The sequence below is a fragment of the Microcaecilia unicolor genome, chromosome 13 (genome assembly GCF_901765095.1).
Source record: "Microcaecilia unicolor chromosome 13, aMicUni1.1, whole genome shotgun sequence".
In the NCBI taxonomy this organism is placed as follows: domain Eukaryota; kingdom Metazoa; phylum Chordata; class Amphibia; order Gymnophiona; family Siphonopidae; genus Microcaecilia; species Microcaecilia unicolor.
Window position 1 is genome coordinate 67,783,725 of NC_044043.1, and position 27,210 is coordinate 67,810,934.

At 44.7% G+C, this 27,210-nt stretch overlaps 1 protein-coding gene across 10 annotated transcripts in view; it reads left to right on the forward strand.

Moving 5' to 3' along the window:
• Positions 1 to 27,210, forward strand: part of SAMD11 (sterile alpha motif domain containing 11) — a 169,132-nt gene that overhangs the window by 21,159 nt on the left and 120,763 nt on the right. The window contains exon 1 of one of the 10 annotated variants that reach the window (XM_030222048.1): positions 7,255 to 7,268. The exons of the other annotated variants lie outside the window; for them this stretch is intronic. The gene's annotated coding sequence lies outside the window, so the exon portion shown is untranslated. Of the gene's footprint in view, positions 1 to 7,254; positions 7,269 to 27,210 lie in introns of those variants that run through there. 10 annotated transcript variants of the gene reach the window in all.

Genomic DNA, 27,210 nt, shown 5'->3' on the forward strand with positions numbered 1-27,210 from the left:
GGTTGTGTGGCTGACTTATCCTGCTGTCTAGGGAGAACGTCTGTTACAGGTAAGTAACTTCGTTTCTCCTAGGACAAGCAGGATGCGTCAGCCACATATGGGTGACTCCCGAGCCAAGGGGCGTAAGAAGGGTTAGGTGCTCCAGTAGGTTTTCGGTCCTTATGGCCCTTGATGTGCTGTGGTAGGAGGGTCTGGCCCCAGCCACAGGAGCATGGAGTGAAAAAGGTCATACCAAGTTTGTTGGCAGTAAATGTTCATGAAGGTTTGCAGTAAACATGGTGCAGTAAATACACTGGAGTGTCAGTGGTTTGTGGAAAAAACAAACAGCCTGAGAGTAGGTACATAGTTCATATCATGGTGACCGCCATTAGTAGTGTAGGCATGGTCCGTATCATGGCGACCGGCGGTGATAGTGTAACATATAGAAGTGAAACAGGGATAACGGCATTGTGGAACAGGAATGCAACAGGTTATTATTCTTATTCCTATGTGAGCGCTAGTGGTAGTGTAGGCACGAAGTCCATATCAGGGCGACCGGCATTGATAGTGTAACATATAGAAGTGGAACAGGAAGAACGCGGCATTGTGGGACTGGAATACCACAGGGCATTCTTCTTTGTCTTAATTTTATTTATTTATTTGGATGAATGCTGGTGATCTGCAGTGATGAGTACTAGAACTGTTAGACCGGAATACCCATGACACCTCAGTGTGAGGACCACCGGGATGGGTGGTGGTAATGGAGGAGAAGGTCAGAGAACTGCAGAGCTTTGGATGGCGTGGTATGCAGTTGATTTGGTCATGAAGGGTTGAAAGTTGATCTTGGGGTGTTTCCACCCCCCCCCCCCCCCCGGAGGTAGTCCTGAACTCTCATTCGTCAATATGGGAGCAGATGGAGCATGCGCAAGGTGCCTAGAAGATAGCTCAAAAAGCCTTGGAGCATATGGAACCCTGCACGATGATTGTGTCCGCATCCAAAGATGTGGGGGCTGTGCTGTTTCGTGATCGTGGTGTTGACTTGGTTGTTGTCTTTATCCCCACGTACCATGAACATGGGTTGTCTATGTATGTAAGTAGCTGGTCTGAGTGTGTCAGCTAATCAACTGCTATTTGAGGGCCAAGAAATAGCCAGAGTAGTGTGGGATAGGGTCGCTCCAAACATAAAGGGTCGTGTTGGTACTGATAAGTGTTAGGCCGGTGATTTTGTGAGAATGTGGTTTCAAGAGCAAAGACCACTTTGATATTGCTTTGTGTTATGTCGTTACGTTTGAACTATTCCAGTTGGTGTTCCAATATATTTGCTGGTATAGATATGTATGTGGTTGTCTGTATAATCTATCTGTACTGGAACTAATTATATAGGGGTCGGCCTTGACCCTGCATGGTAAGAGGTCCGTGTACTTGCAGGTGGATCCTAATTATATTTGTTTTCTGGTGGGGGGGGGGGGGGAGGCTGGTAGCCTGCAGCCCCTGTTGTGATGAACCTAAGAGGATGTATGTTTTTGTGGCCCTAAAGGAACGGGCTTAGGGTTAGCAAGGAATTGACACAGTGGGTCGGGCCCTTTCAGGAGCCTGTTGGCTGGTTACAGTCATTAGGTGAAGTGGCCCCCAGTCTCAGTTAAGGGAAAAACTGAGGTTTACAGGGAATACAGTGTGGGGCACTTTTTAGAATGTCTTACAAGCAGGGGATGTGGGTTAGGCCCCCGGGAAATTCATTGCCCAGTCTGTCTGTGGTTCAGAGCTTCAGGCCCGTTCTGTGTACCCTGAGGTTGTGGGATTGTAGCTTACCCGGGAGAGACCTCAATGGATTTCAAGTCCATCCCATTAACCCCCCCCCCCTCCCACACACACACAGTAATGGGTGAACGGGGGTGACCTTGGTGGGATCTGATGGAAAGAACCTCATTGGCACGAGCGGTGGACAGGCTTTAGGGAGTAGCACGATCAGTGGTTGAAAGCCTGGAGCAGGACTAGGTTTCCTTGGGTGTGCACAGTTGTCTTTGGCCCCGGGGAAGTTATTTATTTGTTCACCCTGGTGTAGGTCCCCTCCTGCTGCAGATTGGGCCTAGTATGTGTAGAGCCAAGTGGATCAGTGCAGTAGATGGATGGAAGGAGAGCTGCATAGTCTATGCCATTTGTAGGGAGCAAATCATATCAGGGGATTGTGTGCCAGGATTTAGATGTGCTCAATAGATCGTGTCCTGGTCTAAAAGAAAAAAGGGGCCATAGGAATTACCTGGGGCGTGAATGGTATAAGCCCGAGGGCTTGCACTCAGGTTTGTCCTATGCAGGGTCTGCCATTAGATATGGTAGGCTGCAAAAGAAGGTTGACTGGGGAACTAGGTATTTGGGCCCCCTGAAGGGTTTTTTTTTTTTTAGATTGTGTATGTAGCATTCCCTTAATGGAAGGGTAGTTGCACCATTATAGTAATAGTGAGTAGCCGAGTTCTTGTATATGTGTAGAGTTTTATTTGTCTGTTAGGTAGTCTGTTTTGAATGTCGGGCCAGGGATGCTCTGGCCTTAGGTTGGTACATGCCGAAGGCTTCCCAGCCTGTGAAGTGTGAGAGACTGTGTTAGGTCCTCAAGAATAGCCTGAATAGCCTCGCTTCAGGGGGATTATAAGGCAGGGAGGCTGGTATAGGTCAGCGAGTAACCCCGTCTGAATGAATTAAGGTTGTGCCTGAGGTCACGGAGAATTAAGTTGATCCATGCAGGGTCCGCAAGGGTAGCAATGGGATTTTCACCCTGTTGAGTTTGTGCTCAACTCATTGCCATTCACCCTTAGCGTCTTCTTCCCCTCTGTGGAAGTCAGAAGGTGTGTGGATACACAACAGTCGTGCCATAGTGGAACCGACTGAGGGGCTATTGTCTCGGGTCCTAGTTCTGTAGTGTTCCACCAAAAACACAAGTACTGGCAGGGTAGAAGGTGGTGAGCTCGAGTTTGGCCATGCTTGTTGATGCACGGCTTCCTTAGAGTCGCAGGGCTATGTATGGTGCTTGGGTGGTGTTTAGGTTGAGATGAGACAGGGCCTGGTGAGGGCTTTAAGCTGTGCCTTGGGGTTGCAAGGATTGTTACCTAATTGCCAGAGCAGCCTGCTTCAGAGTTCATGCAAGGTGGTGCTGTCACTGGCATGATTGATACTGATAGTAATAATAATGAACAACTTCTACCCCACCGTATAATTTTTTTTTTTTTTGTAATCCTTGTATGCTCCTCTGTTGTAGTTGTTTGTGTGGTTGGTGCTTAGACCAAACGTAGGTAAGAGGGCAGCTTAAGAATTTTTATCTTGCTGGTGTTTGACCCAGTCAATTTAAATCATGTTGATGTTTGAACCGGGACCTCAGAGGTGTGGTTCTGTGTGGTGCAACAGTCTGTGAAAATGACCTCTCCCTGGACCCTGTAAGAGGTTTGTGTTCAATATCAGGGGTTGTTCCGGTACCTTCAGGGTTGACCGCCATGGTTGATTAGTAGTAGTGGAGCTGGGATGGCATATTGGTGGGGTTTTATTTATTTATTTATTTTTTTTGAGGGGGGACACTTAGTTCCCTGTCAGCAAGTGGTGCAGTCAGAAAATGCATTCCACCTTGGTTTAATTTCTTCATAAGGGCGTTTAATAGATCCCAGTGAGTAAATAAATGAGTAATGCTGTACTAATCCGGAACAGATAATAGTATAGCACCATCTGAGAGGAGCCGCTGCCTAATTGTGGCCCATGGTGGATTGGTCACAACAATCTTTTGTGGCCCTTTAGCTGATGAATTGGTGGCCTAGGTCGAGGCTGGATGGTGGCTTGAAATAGGTTAGAGGGATCCCATTGAAGGGACCTGGTGCTGATCATTGCCGGTTGCACAGGGAAGATGCCCCCGTGTGAGGAGATGGGGGCATGCAGCCACGGAGAGCTGATGTAAACTTCCAATGTATACAGGCAGCGCTACATACTAAGGAGCCAGTTCCCTGGGTGCTTGAGCACCCCTACTATTGTGAAAATTCCATGCTTGTGTCCCGGGAGGAATTGCACTGGTGAAAATTCCATGCATGTGTCCCGGGAGGAGCTGCAGTGGTATTGAAAAGTTGACTCCTGTGGTTACAGAGCAATCGTAGCCATAGTCTTACTTTAAAATGCTCTTCTTGTTGGTTTGTGGTTTTTTTAGCTATGGAGCGGAGGTGGGTGAGGGGGGGGGGTCTTCTCCTGGCAGGTATGTGGCTTGTATGGGGCAGCTGATGGAGTTGGAAACACCGATTTTCCCAGCCAAATGCTTATTCCTAGAAGCTGGTATTGGACTGACTGACTGAATTACATTGCAAGGATATATTTCAGGTTCCTTTTAAACCATAGTAGGACAGACTGTTTGCAGTCCTTATCTGCACAGGCTTGTGCTGTTACAATAAGGATGATGGTATCAGAATCCCAGATAGACAGAACATGACTTAGGTAAAGACTACAAACTCTCCCCTCTCTCTTATCACAGTCATACTATATTGCCAAAGACCTTGTCTGAAGTTTGGTCAGTGAAGGAAGCACAGAACAGCATAAGAAGCAGAGGCCTGGGGGTTATTACCCCAACTGTTAGCCTTCTGCTTGCTCCCCTGCCCCCCCCCCCCCCCACTGCCTTTGCTGCTGGCCCTTGGCTCTCCCCAAGAGGGATGGAAAGTTCAGAGCTCATGCCAGCTGTTTCTCCGGGACTGCCCACGCACCCTGCAGTTGAAACAGACCCAGACGGGCTGGTGACTCATCCCAAGCCACAGCCATTGGGGGTGGGGGAAAGGGACTTACTGTGCCAACCAATTGCTTCAGCTCCAACAGCTGCCTGGACCTGGCTTTGCTCCTGCTGTGTGCTATCTGCTCAGGTTAAGAGGGTTCATTTTCTGGAACTCCAGAGGAAGGGCAGAGGGCAGCCTGCCAAACACTCATTACAGATTCAGCTAATTGGGATTTTTAAGGCAGTGCTTATCAAAACCTTCTGTGACTGCGACCCCATTATCGCAGCCAGAGAAAGCACAAGACCCCTAGAGGCCTACCTTTCATCCATGCTGCTGGTTCTGGGCCTTTCTACAACATCGCAGCTGATGCTGTCATTATCCTGTGCCTTCTATGGATCCTACATAGGCCTAATTATAGTGTGGCTGGAGCAGAGGTTCAGGCCGATGAGTTGTTGTTTTTTTTTTTCTTGTCTGTCCAGATCCCGACCCCAAGCTTGGGTTTTGCAACCCCCATTTTGGGTCACGACCCACAGTTTTGGAAGCCCGCTTTAAGGTGTTGCACAACATGAAAAGATGTCCCTTCTAGGATGGTAGAGTGAGAAGAGGGTGCAGAGGCTCCCTGAGGGCAGGGGAACCTGCTCAAAACATTTGTACTGTTAATTGAGGGGGCAACCTGCAGGCCTGTTGGCATATCACAATTGTTTATATATTTTAGTTACTAAGGGGCCCTTTTACTAAAGGGCGGTAGCTCGGATAGCACGTGGGAAATCAGCACTACCGCCGGCCGTGCCCAGGCACCTGGTGGTAGCTCTGATTGCGCTGTGCGGTATTTCCCACGCCAGAAAATATTTTTCTATTTTCTAGCGTGGGCCTGCGGTGTAGGCACACCCGGCGGTAATTGGGTAGTGGCACATGCCGATTGATTATCGTTAGGTTAGTGCATGAGCCCTTACCGCCTGCTAAGTAGGAGGCGGTAAGGGCTCAGACAGTACATGGCCGCATGCAAAGTTAAAATTTTTTTTATTTATTTATTGGTTTTTTAAATACAATTCCAAGAAATATGCGAAATCTTCAAAGGAAATAAACAATTATAGGAAAAATTCCCTTACACTTCTATAATATATGCTGTAGTCCTCAAAATAGGGAGGGGGGGGGGGGACTGACACGTTAATCCGTAAAAAAAAAAAAGAAAAAAAAGAAGATAAGGATAAACTAAAAAAGAAATTCTGTCATATTACAAAAGGATAGCGTTTAAGAGACTACAATTACATCATATAACTAAAGTCCAATAACATTAAGAATCCCCGTGGTCAGTTAGGATTTCTTGCATTAAGAAATGAACGGAGTTGTAATGGTTAAAAAAATGATATGTCTTATTCTCAAGGTGAAGTACACATTTACAAGGAAATCTTAATTGGAATTTAGCTCCCAAATTCAAAGTCTCTTGTCTCATAGATAAGAATCTCTTCCTTCTTTCCTGGGTCGTTCTAGAAACATCTGGAAATATTTGGATCTTTTCTCCCATGAATAGGACTGGAGCAGTCTGTCTTAAATAAAGTCTTATTAATGCCTCTTTATCTTGAAGAAAAACGAATGAAACCAATAAAGTAGACCTAAAATCTACTTCATCTTGTGACTGCTCGAGAAGTGCTGAAACATTCAAACTTTCAGGGGAAACAGTTAAAGGCAATTTTTCTCTTGATCTAAGATCGCACGCAGAGTTTTTAATTAGCGCACAGCCATTTTACTGCCTCCATTAAAACAAAGGGTGTTTACGGCTGCTGTAAAGAGTGCCTTGGGCACGCAGTAAATCCACACACCCACATTACCGCGGGCCATTTTTACTGGAGCTTAATAAAAGGGGCCCTTAAACCCTCCATTGCCCCAGGTATGAATCTTAGGGGCCCTTTTACTAAGCCATGTTGGGCACTAACGCAAGCCTAATGCAACAAAAAAAGCCTAACATGGGATGCGCTAATGCGTCCCCAATTAGTTTTTGGAATGCGCGCACAGTATTTGTGTGCCAGTTATTTATTTATTTATTTTTTGAGGGGTGTGTGTCAGGGGCAGAGGGTGAGTGTTAGCAGGAGCCTTACCGCCTACAAAATAGATGGTGGTATGTTCTGCTAGTTAAAAGCAAAATGGCCGCACGCGAATGGCAACATTATTAGCACATGGCCAAAAATAAAAACAATAGAACAAAGGCATTTTTACAGCTGTGGTAAAAATGGCCTTAGCGCATGCAAAATATCCATGTAAGGGCACGTTAAGGCTGTTTCTTACCATAGCTTAGTAAAATGACCCCTTAGATTATGAGCCCACTAGGAACAGAGAAAGTACCTGCATATAATTTGTGACCATCTGTGAGACTAAAGTCAAAAGAGACAAAAAAAATGAGGTTTTATTGAATTCTGTTAATGCAAACACTTTGTAATACAACAGCCCACACCTCATCCTTTTTTGTGAAAATTTTTTTTTTTTTTTTTTTTTTTACAGAAATTCAAATGTAATTTTTGCAAACTGCCATGCTCAACATTTTGGATCTGACCAGCTTTCTGCCCAAATGTAAGGTGGAAAATATTTATTTATTTATTTATAGCATTTATTATCCCACACTTTCCCACCCATGGGCAGGCTCAATGTGGCTTACATTAGTTCAAAAAGGCTAACATCAGTGTAAAAAGGCTTACATCAATCTAGTAACAAACAATCAGATACATTAAGGGTGAAGTAGCTGGTGAGGAATGACAGAGGGGAAGAAAAGAGAAAGGTGCAGAAGAATTCAATAGGGCCGCATAACAGTAACAGTGAAGGAGTCGCTAATGCAATGCGGGACTGTAGTGTAAGCTTTTCTAAATAAGGTGGTCTTCAGTGATATTCTGAAAGCCTGTTGTTCGGAAGCAGTTTTAACTGATTTGGGTAAACCATTCCACAATCGTGCTCTGATATAGGGAAAGGTAGCTGCGTAGCTGGTTTTATACTTGAGGCCACTACATGTGGGGTAGTGGAGATGTAAGTAAGAACGAGAAGATTTGTAACAATTCCTGGGTGGTAAGATGATAAGATTATCCATATAAGCTGGAGCTTCGCCGTAGAGGATTTTATGCACCAGGGTGCAAATTTTCAATGTTATACGATCCTTGACAGGTAGCCAGTGCAGTTTTTCACGTAATGGTCTGGAACTGACGAACTTCGATTTACCATAGATCAATCTTGCAGCTGTATTTTGGACAGTTCGTAATTTTTTGAGAAGCATTTCCGTGCACCCTGCATAGATTCCATTGCAGTAATCAATATTGCATATCATATGCCATTTTCAGAATTCAAGTTTGCATAAGTGGTATGTGTTTTTCTGATTTTTTTTTGGCGCCTGTAATAGATTTCATCCCGCCCATTGGCGTTCCATTAGGAGCTTCTAATTTTGATTCATTTCCGGATCAAAATGAACCAATGGCATTGAGAGTTTTCTGACCAAGGAATATGCTTTAGTTTTTAGCCAAGTATTAAAGCTGATAAATTGTTTCAAACGGTCCTTTTCAGGGCCACAGAATTCATAAAATAATAATTACTAAAAAAGGAAAAATAAATTTAACAGTACTGCTCTAACACTTGAACCTGTGATGTACATAATACACTTGGTATCGTACTACCGTGTTTCCCCAAAAATAAGACACTGTCTTATATTAATTTTTGCCCCCAAAAACGCGCTAGGTCTTATTTTCAGGGGCTGTCTTATTTTTCGGGGAAACATCGGGGTTGGATCGGGGTTGGCCCGCCCGCCCTCCGTCACTCCCGGAACTAACCTTAAACGCTTCCTTTCACCTTCGCAGCAAGCAGCAGCAGGGCAGGCCATTCCTTCCTTCCATGTCCCGCCCTCGCCTGACGTAACGTCCATGAGGGCGGGGCACGGAAGGAAGGAGAGATCTGCACTGCTGCTGCTGTTTGCTGCGAAGGTGAAAGGAGGCGTTTAAGGTTAGTTCCGGGAGTGACGGAAGGTGGGTGGAGGGGGGGGGCCCGGCAACCTTGGGTGGGGGGGGGGCGGCCCGGGGGCGGCCTTGTCCGGCTCTCAGCGGCCCTGCTTTCAAACAAAAATTTGCTAGGTCTTACTTTCAGGGGAGGCTTTATATCTACCAATTCAGGAAAACCTCTACTAGGTCTTATTTTCGGGGGATGTCTTACTTTCGGGGAAACAGGGTATACATGGCTTAAAAAATAGGTTAGATGGCGCTAAATAAACAATTTCAATTATAAGTACATGCAAAATTGAATTTACAACTTACTTATGAACTTAATACTGTATACGAATTTGGTTTCATTAACTCATAGCAGAAAGAGAAATAAACGAAAACATGATTTTCTGAACAGACGATGCAGGACTTTTTCACACCACTGTATATAGACCACAGAAAGGCGGTATATCAAATCGATGACCCTTTACCTTTACATAGTTGTTTTATAGTCTACTGTCGGGAGAGCAAAAGGTAGTATAACAGGAGGAGAGGAGGGAGGCAGAGATGTGGCCATAAAATGGAGAAAGAAGAAAGGTGGTGGGGTGGCCTGTGGGGGGAGGGATGCAGAGGGGGGCTCCATGTGCAGAGAATTTTTTTTTTGTTACATTTGTACCCCGCGCTTTCCCACTCATGGCAGGCTCAATGCGGCTTACACTTAAGGGCCTCATTTGCGTTAGTCACTAGGGACTGAAAGTCGGGGTCATATGTGAAAAGCATAGTCGCTCATTGGTAGGGTTGGCCTTGACAAGCAGAGGGTGAAATAAACAGAATGACCAGGTTTTAACCCCAGCATTAGGGCGGGAAGAGGAGCTGTCAGCTCTTAGTTCAAAGGTCATCCGATTCCACTGGAAGGGCGCCCTGTCACAGAAGGCTCAGAGGCAGGTCTGTTCAAGTCTAATTTTTGGTCAGAGCTGGTAACAGGAGAACATTGTTTTGTTAGAATCTAAGGGACTGTGCAGGCAGGTGGGTAGGTTACAAGATGAGAGAGGCGTTCAGAGAGACAGAATAGAATGTATGGCACATTAACATTAAGGTTTTGAACTGGAGCCTGAAAAAAGGAAGTAACCAGTGATGTTCCTTAAGCAATGGTGTGACATGCTCAGACTTCTTTGTTCCATATCAAAGCTTGCTTTTGCCATATTTTGGATTAACTGTATCTGCTTTGCAAGTGAACATTTCATTCCTAAGTATAAAGAATTACAACAGCCAGGGCAGTTCACAGTGAGTGTATGGAGTGTGCGGACAGAGTGTATTTTATAGAGCATAAAATACTTTCTTAACTAAGGTGGACACTTGAGGTTTAAAAGTCAAATGTTCATCAAGAGTAACTCCAGTGTCTGAAGTTGAACCAAGTCTTTATTATGACTGGAGTTCCTAAGTTAAGGGCAGGGGTAGACTGACCATTTGGACAACCAGGCAGTGCCCAAAGGCCCATAGACTCTCCCCTCCCCCACCGCACACCACAGTCCCCCGAGCCTCAGAGGGCCCTCCCCAGTCACATCTTGAAGGGCCAGAAAATGTGGTAAAGGCGATTAGCTTAGCAGAGTTTTAAAAAGGTTTGGACGGCTTCCTAAAGGAACAGTCCATAGACCATTATTAAATTGGACTTGGGGAAAATCCACTATTTCTGGGATAAGCAGAAATAGTTTTGTACTTCTTTTGGGATCTTGCCAGGTATTTGTGACCTGGATTGGCCACTGTTGGAAACAGGATGCTGGGCTTGATGGACCTTTGGTCTGTCCCAGTATGGCAATACTTATGTACTTATGGCCCTTGTGGTCTAGTGGCCTCTGCAGGGGCAGGAAAGAACAACACTCTTTCCTGCCCGCTGCTGCTATTCTTCCTGGCGCTGTGCTGCTGTGTTTTAAAAATGGCTGTTGAGACTCCCTATGGCAGTCTCGCGAGACTCACGAGACTACAGCAGGAAGTCTTGGCATCCATTTTGAAAACATGGCAGCGCTGGGCAGAATAGTGGTAGTGGGCAGCAAAGAGTGGGCTTCTTTTCTGCCCCCAAAGAAGCCACTAGACCACCAGGGCCCTTCAAGGGCCCATAGAGACTTGGGGGACTGTAGTGTGGGGGAAGAGGACGGCAGCTGTGGCGGTAGGGGGACTGTAGTGTATGAAGGTGGGTGGCAGCGGCAGCGCTACGGTGTGGGGAGGGAGTGATATCCCGGATTCTATAACACTGTGCGCTCTTGGAAAAATGCCCCTGACCCCACCCATCCCCCTCCCATGGCCCTGCCCCCTTTTGGGTTGCGTGCCATGAGTTTTGTATGTGCAGTGTTATAGAACAGTGCACAGCGAAATGTGAGCGCAACTCCTAATTTAGGCCTATTAATGCCAATAATTGGTTAATAGCGTTCAACTATTGGTGTTAATTGTCTCATTAAGCAATTAAGATGGGCATGCATCTCAGGATCCTGCACAAATTTTGGCACACATCTCTGAGCGCTGCTGGGCTCATTTTCCAAGCACCCAGACTTACAAAGTTCCATAGGCTACTCTAGAACTTTGTAAGTCGTAGTGCTTTGAAAATACGCCTCCATACATAGCATCCAGGGCAAACGACTTTCAACTTGGCTGGGTTCACGAGTTAGTGACGGGACAACCAGTTTGCAAAGGCATCAAGACGTTTGTTAAGATTCTCAGTGCAGTACTGGCTGTAAGCTGAATACTAGCTACGGATAAGATGATATTTATCTTGTATCCTTGAATGAGAGTGGCCAGGGACGAAAGGAAAAGATAGAGAGTGTGAGGTCAAGGAAGAATCCCTGGGGAACTGTATAAGACAGGAGGTGGGGGCCCCAAATCATTATTCTGTTCTGCACAGGTGTGATCTAAGCAGCATCGAAACCCACAAAGCCTGCCCCTCAAAGACCAATTTCTTGGTGTCCACTGATGAGTAGAGGATCCTCAAGATCAAATGCTGCTTGCAGAGGACTGCCTAGAGAAAGTAACAATAACCTTGTACCTAATTTTCAAAGGGAACCTACAAGAATACTTTCCCTTTGAAAATTGTCTACAGATAACAAGAGACCTGTGAATTTGCACCTGCTTTCTCTGTGGGCTGGAATATGCTATTTTTTCATGATAAAAATATGCCCCTTGGAACACTTCTCCTGCAGCCTTCTTAAAGTGCACATATACTATGGGAAAACCGAAAGCCAGTTTATTCTTCTAAATTCGTTTTCAGGAAGGTGCTGTAATGTGTCATGGTGTTGCTCCTGTGAGGTGACTGCAGTGGCCTAGGCATAATATCTACAAGGTAGCTGCCATGTACAGAGGTCACCCTGGTATTCCAGCATTCTATTGACTGCAGTCTCCTGCTACTGGGCACCTGGGCAAGTTCATCTTGTGGCTAGAAGTGGGGGGCAGGGATATTTATTTTTATGTAGATCTGGTCTTTTTCAGTAGTAGCTCAAGGTGAGTTATATCAGGTATAGTACGTTTTTCCCAATCCCTGGAGAACTCACAATCTAATTATGTACCAGAGGCAGTGGAGGGTTAAGTGATTTGCCCAAGGTCATGGGGAGCCACAGTGGGATTAGAACTGAATTCCCTTGTTCTGAACCCACTGCTCCTCCACTCAGCTCTTCTGGCGATTGGGCACAGCAGGAATTTTCAAGCTGCATTACAGTGAAGCTGGGTTTTTTAAATAAGCAGTCAGGAGGAAGTTTGCACATGGGTGACTGGTGGGGCTGCCCATTTTAGGCAGCTGAGCAGGAGACCTTTGCTGTTATGTGTGGGCTGCCACAGCTGCCTGCTGTCTCTGAACTTTGCAGACAGGGGCTGCCCTGCATGCGTGGGTGTCCTGCTTCTGTCATTTTTCCTGTTTTGGTACAAGTGTTTCCGGAAGCTGTGTAAGATTCTTCCCTTCCACCCCCACATTTTCATGTTATGAGGTTTGCAGAGGTGGGTGCCCCATGTTCCCCATCACAGAATCACTAGTCTGCACACAGGGAAACTCCCTTTCAGCAGGGAGCTGCAGCATCTCCCTATCTTTGCTAATTGGTTTTTGTGCTTTTGCTTTGTGCCTGCAGATCTGGGCTCAGTCCTCTCCCAGGCTGCTTATGCTGGAATTGGATCTGACGTCTGTCCCTGGTATAAGGCTCTGGAAGCAAATGGGTGAGATTACCCACATGCAGTGATCGGGGCCCCAGGGTCCATTGCAGTAAGATCCTGAATCATTTTGAAGGATATTTTATTTATTTATTTATTGGGATTTATTAACCACCTTTATGAAGAGATTCACCCAAGGTGGTGTACAGCAGATACAGTTTAACATAAAACGTACAATTTTATTAACAGCGTAACAATAGTAAAATAACCAAGAATAAACATAAATACAATAAATGAGGTAAACTAGAAAACAGTAAATTGAAACTTAATAATAGAACTACCGTGAAACAGTGTCAAAAGTATACACATTTAACAGCACTGGTATGGTATAATCGAGTGCTCTAATACACTGGGTAACTTGTAGAGGGGGGGGGGGGAAGGGGGGTTACTCCCACACTTGGCTGACCCCTAAGGGGGTAATTTCATAAAGCTTTTATCTGCATAGTTTTTACAAGGAAAGGAGCTTCATAGCATTGCTATGGGTAAAACCCCTAGCGCGCTGTCATTTCTGGTGCTACAAAAAATGTATTTTTGTAGCGCCAGAGTGTACCCAGTGGTAATTGGGCAGTGCCGTGCGCTGCCCGGTTACTGCTGGCTTAACGCGAGAACCCTTACTGCCACTTCAGTGGATGGCGGTAAGGGCTCCCCTCCCCTGAAATGGCTGCGCGGCAATTGCTTTACTTGCAGCACGGCTATTTCCTGCATCAACGCCAGCACCGGCCCCCTTTTGATGCAGCTTGGTAATAGGGACCTTAAGGGTATCTTTTACTAAACTGAACTAGCGGTTCCTGCACGGCAAATAAGAGGAAGCCTATTCAATTCCTATGGGCTTCCTCTCATTTGCTGCGCAGTTTAGTACAAGAGGGGGAGGGGGCAGCGGGGACAAAATTCCCTGGGCCCGGGCCTCCAAGGGGGGGTCTGGCGCCGCAGTCACACCTGCCCTCCGTCGTCGACCGTCTGCCCCCTGTATTGAAATCGCAGTCTCGCCTCCGTGAAAGCAGCGCTGCAGGCAGCAGAACGCCTCCCTTCGGCCCTTCTTCCCTCCCTGTGTCCCGCCCTCATCTGACGTAACTTCCGCGAGGGCGGGACACAAGGAGGGAAGGAGGGCCGAAGGGAGGCGTTCTGCAGCCTGCAGCGCTGCTTTCATGGAGGTGAGACTGCGATTTCAATGCAAGGGGCCCGGCCCGGTGGCGGACGGAGGAGGGGAGCGGCGACCTCGGGGGGGGGCGGGGTGGCGAGAGTGGCAGGGGCGGGGCCCCCACGGCGGCCTTGTCCTGGGCCCGGCCCAGTCTCTCGGCGGCCCTGGGTGCTAAATGTCTGTGTCCTAAAAGATGGATGTTGAGAGTTACACTTGTTACCAAGTAAGTTTAGAATTTAGGAGACAGCTGTTATTGAGCAGCAATCTAAGGGGAGTTGCCCCCTTAATCCCCCAGTGGTTTTTGTTCTTCCCCAAATCCAAACTGGCAAAGGAAACTGATCCCTGTGACAGCGTTGGGATAATAGCTGGTTATGTTTCTAAGATCCCCAAAGTAACGGGTTATGTGCTGGCTTTGAACACATCAAATTTTTTTATACATGTATTTTTCCAAAATGGATGTTCATGCAGTATGCACCTGGCACATAAACGCCCATTTCTCCTGTGTTTTGGAACAGGATCTACGTCAGATGATTCTGTTCTAAAGTACTGGATAAGTGCCACAGAGCTCGGATTACAATAGATAAATCCAGGAAAAGCTGATTCTAGCTGTTTCTTGGTGTCAGGCACAGTAGGGGGTCTGAGTGTCGCTTTTGTATGAAGCAATTGTGTTGTCCTGGTTTCTTTTAAAATATGATTGGTGTTCTAATTTTCCTTTCTTTTTATGTTTCATTGTTGTATTTTATTGTAAACTGCCTTGATGTTTGTACGGAAGGCGGTATATCAAGATTAATAAAACATAAGCCATAAACCATAGGGTTGTTACTTTTTTAAAGTACTGAACTAAAAAGTAAAAGTATTGGCTTCAAAAGTAGTGAAGTAAAAGTAGAAAATCTTATTAAAAATACTCAAGTAAAAGTAAAAAAGTACAGCTCTTAAAACTACTTTTTTATTACAAATTAAAAAGTATTCTTAATAAGTGGGACCACAGAATCTAGTATGTTTTCAAGCAATACTGTGTTGTGATTATGTACCTATCTACTTGTAATCTGTGTAGACCTTTGTGGGTACAATGGAACAGAAACTTAATACATGAAATTACAAAGTTAAATTAATACCTTTTTAACAAGCTTGTTAAATTTGTCAGAGGGTGGAGGAGGGAAGGGGTTTTGTGTTTTACATTTTCGATTGATTGTCACTATAAAATTTTTAATAGCTATATGCATATCATTTTTAAATGTAGATTAATTTTACATTTGTTAATATTTTCCATGCCTTCTGGTTCAGGCCACGTGGGGACAAGGGTTTCCAAGTGATGTCAGACGCTGGCTTGCATCTGATTGGATCCGAGCTTCTGGTCCCAACTCAGCTCTTTTTGGGACAGGAAGTTGAGCCCAATCAGATGCAAGCCACATCTGACATTGCTTGGAAACCTGTGAGGGGTGGAGGGGGGGGGGGGGAGAGAAGCAGAGGTATGGAAAATATTTTTTTTAACTTCTTTACAAATTTGTACTTCATTAGTAAGAGTGAAAGCAGAGCTTACTTGTAATGAGTTAACAAGTAAAAAGTATGATCAAAAATGTAACTCGTTACAAGTAAAGGTACTGCCAATAGTACTTAAGGACTGTAACAAAGTAACTGTACTTCCTTACTACACATCTCTGTCATAAACCATAAAAATGGCAAGAACTGAAATTAACTTTGCTAGATTTTGGGCATTCTAGGGACATATGTGGTGGGAGAAGGATTGAGAAGACAGGTAAAAGAAAAGGGGGAAGTCACTTCACTGGCTCCCGATCAGGTACCGCATACAGTTCAAGCTTCTCCTACTAACCTACAAATGCACTCGATCTGCAGCCCCTCCTTACCTCTCTACCCTCATCTCCCCTTACGTTCCTACCCGTAACCTCCGCTCTCAAGACAAATCCCTCCTTTCAGTACCCTTCTCCACCACCGCCAACTCCAGGCTCCAGCCTTTCTGCCTCGCCTCACCCCATGCTTGGAATAAACTCCCTGAGCCCATACGCCAGGCCCCCTCCATGCCCATCTTCAAATCCTTACTCAAAGCCCACCTCTTCAATGTCGCCTTCGGCACCTAACCACTATACCTCTATCCAGGAAATCTAGACTGCCCCAACTTGACATTTCGTCCTTTAGATTGTAAGCTCCTTTGAGCAGGGACTGGCCTTCTTTGTTAAACTGTACAGCGCTGCGTAACCCTAGTAGCGCTCTAGAAATGTTAAGTAGTAGTAGAGTTGGTATTGGTTTGTATAAGGGATCCTATGTGTATCTGTGCAAATTGGATGAATCCCTATCTGTCAGACTGGATGAGCCATTTAGTCTTTATCTGCTGGGGTTGGGTTTGATGCCTGTCACTGGCACAGTCAAGTGGTATTTATTCCTGCTGTTTAGGAATGGAAATGCACCCTAGTTAGAAACAAGTTTCTCTGTGTCTGCAGTCTGGCATTCTGTGCATCCCTGCTCAGTGACACAGCTGTTCCACTTTTGCAGACCCCCCCCCCAGACTGGTTTAATGTAGGCAGGTGGAGTGGGGGAAGGGTGGCTAAGGCTTGGGGTGGGCACAATTAAATGCATTCCTGAAATGCTGGTTTAGCAGAGTGACCTGCAGCTGGACACATACATGACTGCTTCACACTGTCCAGATGTTTTTTGGAATGGACCTGGGCTTTGGTGCACAGAGACCTGGGGTAATGGCAGGAAAATGCTGGGATAAAGATAGCAACTGTTCTTTGATGCCAGCTCTTTAGTAATATTTCTAGGACTGATTTTGATTCATCTACAGAGCACCCACAATGGGAAGAAAGAGTCATCCAGTACTGGCTGTTGAGGGAAAAGGTCTGATGATAAGTACATAAGTAATGCCACACTGGGAAAAGACCAAGGGTCCATCGAGCCCAGCATCCTGTCCACGACAGCGGCCAATCCAGGCCAAGGGCACCTGGCAAGCTTCCCAAATGTACAAACATTCTATACATGTTATTCCTGGAATTGTGGATTTTTCCCAAGTCCATTTAGTAGTGGTTTATGGACTTGTTCTTTAGGAAACCATCTAACCCCTTTTTAAACTCTGCTAAGCTAACCGCCTTTAAAAAGGGGTTAGATGGTTTCCTAAAGAACAAATCCATAAACCACTACTAAACGGACTTGGGAAAAATCCACAATTCCAGGAATAACATGTATAGAATGTTTGTACGTTTGGGAAGCTCGCCTAGGGGGGTGGGGTGGAGGATATTCTTTGCCCATGCATTAATCGTGCCAGTACTGGAACTGGAGGGTGGGAGATGCTCTTTGGATTTTTCAGATCTCATAGTATATAACAGGAGCAACTCAAATAGGGGCAAATACATACAAATTCAGGCTGAAAATTGGGGGAAATATCTGAATAAGGTGGAGACAACAATTTGCATTGCAGTAATCTGTAGTCTGGCCAGCCTTAGGGAAAAGACCTCCCTGTGCGGCAGCCAGAAATGGTGCCTCCCACTCCCAGAAGGAAAATTTCTCAGTTCTCAAAACTGTTCCTGTTTGGATTTTTTGACAAGGGGCCATGAATGTGATCCGTTAAGACAACAGCTTACTGTTACCCATTGATCCCAGGGCCTGACATGCTGCCTTTGGTGTGTATGTGTGTGTCGGGGGTGGAAGTAGTGTATGTGATCTGTGTGTCTGGGGTGGTGTGTGTGTGATTGTATCTCTGTCTATGTGTGTTGGGAGTGGAAGTAGTGTCTGTTTCTGTTGGGGGGGGGGGGGGGAGACATACAACTTCTCCTCTTGCACACACTGGGGCAGAATTCCTAATAGGCAGAGTAGACAGTGGCCTTTGACGACGCAGGAAGCAATGATTTTGCAGAGCCTCAAATTTATTTTAGGCTGACCGAGGTCACAACTCAAGATTTCAGAGGGGGACACACGCTCTGACTGGAGGAGCACAGCCAGCAGTCCCAATACCTAGGGACAGTGTGAGGATTACATCTGCCACTAGAAACATAAGTCTCCTTTTTACACTTTGCTGGTTTGTGTGATCATGTGTGTAGGAAAGTTTCCTGAGCTGTGAGGAACTCGGAGGTGGAGAGGGCTGGTAGCATATGCTGCTCGGTAGAAATGAGCTATGTTAATGAGTACCTGTATCTGGGTTTACCTATGACACATGGTGATGTCATTCTCCTGTTTATACTAAACCTGCAAGCCTTGTCTGTCAGTTTTATTAGCCATATTTACTTTAACCTCCCATACTTGTAGCTTTGGTGATACCCGTGCCCCTGTCCTGTGCTGCTCTGATGACAGCAGGCTTATAGCACATAGCATTGTTTTCTGAATCTTCACCCTCCTTTCCTAGGCCAACTTGCTTACCTTTCCTTAAGGCAGGTAATGCTGCTAGTGGCTATCTGCTTTTTAACAGAGAAGGAGTAGCCTAGTGGACTTTGATCCTGGGGAACTGAGTTCAATTCCCACTGCAGCTCCTTGTGACTCTGGGCAAGTCACCTAACCCTCCATTGCCCCTGGTACAAAATAAGTGCCTGAATATATGTAAACCACTTTGAATAGAGTTGCAAAACCCTCGGAAAGGTGGTATATCACGTCCCATTTCCCTTTCCCCCTTTCCCTTATGACATCACAATATCAGAAGTGAGCCAAGTATTGGGCAATCAAGCCATTGTGACATCACTGATGAGGTTGGCTCTTATTGGTGGAATGAGTGGAGGAGTAGCCTAGTGGTTAGTGCAGTGGACCTTGATCCTGGGGAACTGAGTTCAATTCCCACTGCAGCTCCTTGTGACTCTGGGCAAGTCACTTAACCCTCCATTGCCCCTGGTACAAAATAAGTACCTGCCCAAATATACTATGTAAACCACTTTGGAATGTAGTTACAAAAACCACAGAAAGGTGGTATATCATTTCCCTTTCCCTTTAATATCACAATAGCCCTCCACCTTCCTCCTCTCTCCGGCAGTGGGAGGTGTCTGTTCCAGAACTCCAAATCCCAGGGTGAAGTCTGGCTCCAAGCTCAGTGAGACCTGCTCATGCATATTTTTATCTGCTTCAGGTGCAGCACATCCTTAGAGAAATCTCACCTTCTGCCTTCCCCCATCCCTTAGGGCAGAGAAGGCTGTAATGACTGCATATGATATGCACAGACCTCAGGAGCCCCGGGAAACTCTTACAGATTTTTTTTTTCTGTTATATGGAAAATAAAGCAGTCTACGGGGAAACAAGCATTAAATGTTCTTTATTTGTACAGGAAAATCAATTTGTGAGCCAGCCTACCAAATCAATTAACATAATTTGCAGGAAAGTCCCTCAGCTGTGGCAGAAAAATCTCATAAGTAAGTGTAGGTGGAATCTTTTGGAGCTAGGGATGGGCTATCGTTTGCGACAACATCCCATGTCATTACATGTTGTTAAATGAAAATGGCATGCCATTAACAAATGAAAATACACTGAAAAACCCCCCACAACATTTTCTGTTTCTTCGTTTGCCAATAATAGTGCACATTGTTCTGGATAGTGCATCCACGAATCATGACGCATGCGTGTGCTTTCAGGAGAAGGGTGTGCACTCTCGATAACGAAGCTCCCTTAATGAACAAATACCCAGAAAAAAAAGCTGAACATTCCTAGAAATGACACAGAGAGAAAATTGGAGGCTTGGAGGGGAAGCAAGAAGAGAAAGGCTGAAGTCCAGGTCCTGTTTCCTTAGTGCCAGAGAGTTCTGCAGAAATCTTGTTCCCATTTCTAAATCCAGAGATTTTGGCCAAGTCTGGCTGGCACTTTACAGCTGTAGGGACCTTCTTTACTGCATAAATCATTTTTGTCTGTTTTCACTTAGAATTCTTTCTCAGCAACTAATTAAAGCTGAGATCAGATATTAGAAATTAATTTTTATGCTCTGTCACTGGCACATTTACTGCCCGCTTGTTCTGTTGTGCAGTCTCTAAGCTGGCATCATGGACCTCCTTAGAAGATCCATTGTCGTCTGCATAGTTCACGGCTGAGCTTCCTTTCTTTGGGATATGCTGGCAGTGCTCTGCTCTCTCTCCTCTTTGCTTTCTGCTGGGACTGCACATAATCGTGGCACTTTTGCAAAGGAAACCCTCAAAGGGTGTTTAATAAGCATCTGGAATTTGGTTTCTAACAGGCTGGCCTGCTAGGGCTTGTGTATCTAATGCCTTTGCCGACCTCTATGGAAGCTGCCAACCAGAGAGCCAAGTCTCTTTCTTGGACTGAGGTCTGTCTGTAGAAGTCCTGACCTGCCTTTTAGGGTGTAGTGTACCCTGCCATTCAGTCATTGGCTTGTCTGGTTTTGCAGTATTGGGTTTTGCTGGAAGTAAGGTCAAAAGGTACCCAGAGATCGTTAAATTCATTTCACTTGCAAACTCATCTGAGGTTTGAAGGAGTGAAACAGCTGGAGGGAGGACTGGATTTTAGCATTAGATGTGCATTTACCTGAAAGGGGGAGGGGGCGATGTGGACTCCTGTGCCCAAGCTGACATTGCAGTGGTCTTTTCCTCTCTTCAGGTGCTTACAAGAACCTCTGCATAGACTCTGTTTCCTTCTAAGTGAACTAATGTAGCAATTCTGGGGTCAAGATTTATGATTAAAATCAGAATTCTTATTTTGTTTTTGTTACATATTTTTCAGTAGCTATTAGTAAAATTCAACTAGAGCTTTCTGGACAATAAAGTATACAAAAAAAAAAACCTACAACAACAACAACAAACAACAACAACAACAACAACTGAGTTTTCCTTCCAAGCTGGAAAATTTTCACATTCCTTGGCTCCAACAGCAGCAGCAGCATACGAGGCTTCAGGGGGAAAATAAGGAGGTGAAAGTCCTTTGCCTGTAGTCATCATAATTTTAAGTTTGGCTTTACCTATTCCTCCTCCTTGTTCCTCATTTTTTCCTTCTTTATTAAACAAACAGCAAAGCATCATGTTCCAACAGGACAACACAAACCATACACATACACAAACCACATCAGGGAAAATATATAGCGCATCAGTTTCCTTGAGATCTTTTCATTTATTCCCCCTCTCTTTACTAGCACCCCCAGCCCCCCCACCCCCCAAAAAACCTCTCATATTTTCCAACCATCTCCATGTTGATACTTCCACACAGCCAGTTCTTTGATTCACATATCTCCTGTCCCACCCATTATACAACTATACCATACCTTTCCCAGTCATCCAGACTCAGCCCTCTGCACTTTGTATGCTAAGATTACTTATTCAACTGAGCATTTACATACTTAATAGCAAACTATGGGCCCCATCTGACATGGAGCCAATGTTTCTTGAAAGCTTTCCACCTTTGTGGAGACCCCATTAGAGCTTCTATTCTACTACTACTATTAGTATTTATATAGCGCTACCAGAGGCACACAGCGCTGAACAATTGACATAGAGAGACAGTCCCTGCTCAAAGAGCTTACAATCTAGGTAAAACAGACAGACAAGACATTACAGGCAAGGGAATTACAGGGTAAAGAGGAACAGGGAGGAGGACAAATGGGTAGTGGCTAGGAGCCAAAGGCAACCTATTCCTCTGTTGAGCTTTCCTCAATAATATTTCCCCCCCCCCCCCCCATATGTTGTCAAACAATTACACTTCCACCTTCAAATCTATCTCCATACTTAGAATGTCACTTATGTAAATTAGTAAGGGCACCCCAAAATCGCCAGATCTGTATACATGTCCAAAACATGTGGCCTAATGACTCTCACTCCGTGAGCCCTTAGGGCATTCCCCTCTATCTGAAAACTTTGCACCATACGCTTGATATGCAGAAATATAGAGATGCATTAAAAATGTTTATTGTTGCTCCTACAAAATTACACAGACTGAGCCATTTCATATCTTTCATCTGCTTTTTAATCTTAACCCCAGACTCACCCAACACCCTCCAAGTCCCTTGACCGCTTACCCAACCCCACATAATCCCAGAATGAACCTCTCCCTATAAGAGATTTATGATAATCCTAGCTCATCTCCCTCTCCAGGAGAAGGACAGCCTTTCCTAAGCATCCTCCTTTAGCTTGTCCCTACTGAGATTGAATCTAATGTTGACCTGGAGGTATGCACACATATGTGGCTTGTCTAATAGCAGTCAATTCTATAAATGATTTACCTATCCCCTCCTTGTTACTCACGTTCACCACCATACAAATCCCCTTCCACCCTGTATCCTCCTATTATGCAAGCCTAAATTCTCCATTAAGGGTAAGGGGGGGGGGGGTTAATTCTACAGTCTACTTTCAGTGCCCTACATAATTGCTGCTGTGTTTGGTGCTTTGGTCTTACCAATAAATGATGGGCTATAAACTGCATCCTAGGTCCTTTGGACACACCCAGACAGTCAGGTTTTCAGGATAGCCATGATGAATGTGCATGAAATAGATTTGCATGCATTGCCTCCTTGTTCTGCAAATCCATCCCATGCATATTAATTGTGGATAATTGAAAACTTGACTGGTTGGGTATGCCTTGAGGACAGTGTTGAGAACAACTGCCCAAAAGGCATGTCCTACATGTTTCAGATCTAACAGGGCCACCATATCTAGTTCTAAAACAAGGGGGGGGGGGGGGGTAAATGGCTGACTTCTTAAGCCAATCTGTTAGAAGCCACATATTGCGGGCTAGATTCTATATTTGGCACCTTAAAAATTGGCGCTGAAAAAATATGCCTGACGCGTATTCTATAAACTACACCTAAAGTTAGGCGCGGTTTATAGACTATGCCTAGGGCCCGTCCACGTGACTAAATCTAGTCATGGGAATTTACACCAAGTAAAACTTGATGTAAATGCCGGCAACTAAGTTAGGTGCGGAGCAGGTGTATTGTATAACAGCTCTCATACACCCATTCCACGCCCCCTTTTCTGCAGGGCATGTTAGTATTTATTCGCATCACTTAAAAGAATAAGCTTAGCAAGCTGTGCATGTAAATTCTAATTAAAGCTGATTAGTGTCAGTAATTGCTTGTTAATTTGCAATTATTGGTGCTGATTGGCTTGTTAAGATAATTAAGTTGCACGTGCAATACAGAATAAGACCTGAATTGTGCATGCAACTCAAGGACGCACTATATAGAATCTGGAGGTATATTTCCTAATATCTGGTAATGACAACCTTCCCAATGGGATACAGAAGCTGCTGTAGTGCTCATTGTGGCTTTTTATTTTGCCAAAGATAGTGCTGCAGTATATCATTAAACTTACATCCCTTCAATGCAGGAACTTTGGATAGATCTGAAGGACATATAGCCATTTCTCAAACAATATCATTGTATATAGAGCTACTGCATGCATCCCTTTAAACTCAATAGGAGCAATGTTCAAACTTTAAAACATCCATTGGCCTCTGCATCAGATATTCCATATTCACTCAGTATGAGCCAAATTCTTTGTATGAGGTATCATGGGGTTTATCTATCAACTACTCGCCCATTTCAAGGGGAAAGAACTTCCCCCATCCCAGGGAAGTATTCCCTCCCAAAGGCATTGCTTACAATTTCTGTAGGTTCTGTTTTAACCTGGATACCACCCCAAATTTCTCCATCTGTGGTGCTTGGGGCAAGGAAATAATGCTCCGTTCCAAAGCAGAAATATTTTAAAAACTTCTGATAATGCTATTGCAGACACATTGACACATCGGATCTGTCAGGTTTGCAGTAACATTTCTGATGTGTCTGCAATAGCATTAGGGAAAGAAAGGATTTCTGCTTTGGAACTGCTTTCAAATAGTGCTTGCAAGAGCACACTGAGGATCTCACATATATCTGTGTTTATTTAGTTATTTATTTTGTTGCATTTGTATCCCACATTATCCCACCTCTTTGCAGGCTCAATGTGGCTTACAATACATCATGAATAGTGGAAATGAGAAGAGAATAGGCAATAGGTATTACAGAGGATTTTGGGTTACATGATAATGATAAAACATAGTATTAAAATAACAAGAAAACATTTTAAGATAAATCTGGGTACATGTAGGGGATTTCACATGTGATGATCTTGGTGATATGTCTTGTTGAAGAAATGAGTCTTCAGTAGTTTGCGGAAGTTGGTTAGTTCGTAGATCGTTTTTAGGTTGCGCGGCAGTGCGTTCCAGAATTGTGTACTCATATAGGAAAAGGTTGATGCGTGCATTAGTTTATATTTTAGATCTTTGCAGTTGGGGAAATGAAGATTAAGGAATGTGCAAGATGATTTTTTAGCATTCCTGGGTGGTAGGTTTATCAGGTCTGACATGTAGGCTGGGGCATCACCATGGATGATTTTGTGAACTAGGGTGATTTGACTACTTTTTAAATTATTTTGAAGGACTTCTGAGGAAGGCAATTGTGCCGAAACATGGCCTGTGTTGAGTCTGACCCTTGTATACCCACCAGTTGTTTTACAATAAAGGACTATTTTATTTGGATCACTTACACATTTTGTTTGGTCATTCCAATCCTCTTTTTTTTTTTTTTACTTTTGCTGTGTTTTGTAGGAAATTTTTGGTTTTCTTCCTTTTTTTGCTTTGAAAAGTGAGACTTCATGAATGTGCATACAGTGGTGGAAATAAGTATTTGATCCCTTGCTGATTTTGTAAGTTTGCCCACTGACAAAGACATGAGCAGCCCATAATTGAAGGGTAGGTTATTGGTAACAGTGAGAGATAGCACATCACAAATTAAATCCGGAAAATCACATTGTGGAAAGTATATGAATTTATTTGCATTCTGCAGAGGGAAATAAGTATTTAATCCCTCTGGCAAACAAGACCTAATACTTGGTGGCAAAACCCTTGTTGGCAAGCACAGCGGTCAGACGTCTTCTGTAGTTGATGATGAGGTTTGCACACATGTCAGGAGGAATTTTGGTCCACTCCTCTTTGCAGATCATCTCTAAATCATTAAGAGTTCTGGGCTGTCGCTTGGCAACTCGCAGCTTCAGCTCCCTCCATAAGTTTTCAATGGGATTAAGGTCTGGTGACTGGCTAGGCCACTCCATGACCCTAATGTGCTTCTTCCTGAGCCACTCCTTTGTTGCCTTGGCTGTATGTTTTGGGTCATTGTCGTGCTGGAAGACCCAGCCACGACCCATTTTAAGGCCCTGGCGGAGGGAAGGAGGTTGTCACTCAGAATTGTACGGTACATGGCCCCATCCATTCTCCCATTGATGCGGTGAAGTAGTCCTGTGCCCTTAGCAGAGAAACACCCCCAAAACATAACATTTCCACCTCCATGCTTGACAGTGGGGACGGTGTTCTTTGGGTCATAGGCAGCATTTCTCTTCCTCCAAACACGGCGAGTTGAGTTCATGCCAAAGAGCTCAATTTTTGTCTCATCTGACCACAGCACCTTCTCCCAATCACTCTCGGCATCATCCAGGTGTTCACTGGCAAACTTCAGACGGGCCGTCACATGTGCCTTCCGGAGCAGGGGGACCTTGCGGGCACTGCAGGATTGCAATCCGTTATGTCGTAATGTGTTACCAATGGTTTTCGTGGTGACAGTGGTCCCAGCTGCCTTGAGATCATTGACAAGTTCCCCCCTTGTAGTTGTAGGCTGATTTCTAACCTTCCTCATGATCAAGGATACCCCACGAGGTGAGATTTTGCGTGGAGCCCCAGATCTTTGTCGACTGACAGTCATTTTGTACTTCTTCCATTTTCTTACTATGGCACCAACAGTTGTCTCCTTCTCGCCCAGCGTCTTACTGATGGTTTTGTAGCCCATTCCAGCCTTGTGCAGGTGTATGATCTTGTCCCTGACATCCTTAGACAGCTCCTTGCTCTTGGCCATTTTGTAGAGGTTAGAGTCTGACTGATTCACTGAGTCTGTGGACAGGTGTCTTTCATACAGGTGACCATTGCCGACAGCTGTCTGTCATGCAGGTAACGAGTTGATTTGGAGCATCTACCTGGTCTGTAGGGGCCAGATCTCTTACTGGTTGGTGGGGGATCAAATACTTATTTCCCTCTGCAGAATGCAAATAAATTCATATACTTTCCACAATGTGATTTTCCGGATTTAATTTGTGATGTGCTATCTCTCACTGTTACCAATAACCTACCCTTCAATTATGGGCTGCTCATGTCTTTGTCAGTGGGCAAACTTACAAAATCAGCAAGGGATCAAATACTTATTTCCACCACTGTATGTATGTGTACGAGTTGCACATATGTCTGAAGAGCAAGCATGCATACCTGTGTGTATGTTGTTTCCTCTCTGATGGAGACAGTCTTATATAAATAGTTTCCCTTTGAAAATTTGGGCTGTGAGTGAAGACGTCCACTGGTACAAATGTACCATACTATGTATGTACCATACAAATGTGTACATACTAAGTGTAGAGAAGTTTTCAGCCTGGGAATTTACCCTGCTAACTATTAAATTACTTGGACAAATTTATTTGAAAACTGCCCTAATACCGTCTCCACTCTAGACCCTTTGAGAAGCACCAAAGAAAGCTAACATATAATTTTTCTTTTGCTTCTTCCATTTGTGAAGCTTTTTTTCACATGTAAATTTATACCTCAGACACATCACCTGTAAATCACACTTTGTACCAGAGGAAGTGGAGAATGAAAAAGACTTGCACGGCGCTTTCCCAGTTCTCAGCCCACGCTCCAAAACACTGCCAAGTTACCCAATCCCAGGAGGCAGATTTTTTGGCCAGTCCTATTTTTGAACTTACATCCCAATTCAGAGTGCTGTTTGTAGTCCAATTCTACCCATTCAAATCAAGTGTTGCAGGTCCCATAATACACTAGGATAAGATGGTCAGGACTGGCCTAAAATCTTCCTTCTGAAACTAGGTAATATGACAGCTCTAACCATGAAGCCACTTCCGTTTGAAGCATGTGTATGCCTAGTCCTCATGTTCATTCGTGAACTATTACTGCTGTCATGCTCGCAGCTAGGCTCAGCACTTTCCCTGGCTCTTCTGGAGAGGTGATATGTGGGGAGCAGAGAAAGTGAATGTGACTCTGGGGGGGGAGAGAAAAGAAGTAAATGGTGCTCCGTGGTAGGGGGGAGGGGCCATAAATATATGTTTGCCTAGGGCCCAATATAGAGTTAATCAGGGCTTACCATTGAGACCGAAAGGTTTTGCTCTCATCAGAACACAAAACCCCTCAAATGCCTGCAGTGTTTCCTAACAAAGCCAAAGATCGTATTGGACACAACCCAACTTCTCCCTCTTCCTCTCCTATATTCCCCCAATGTATCTACCATACA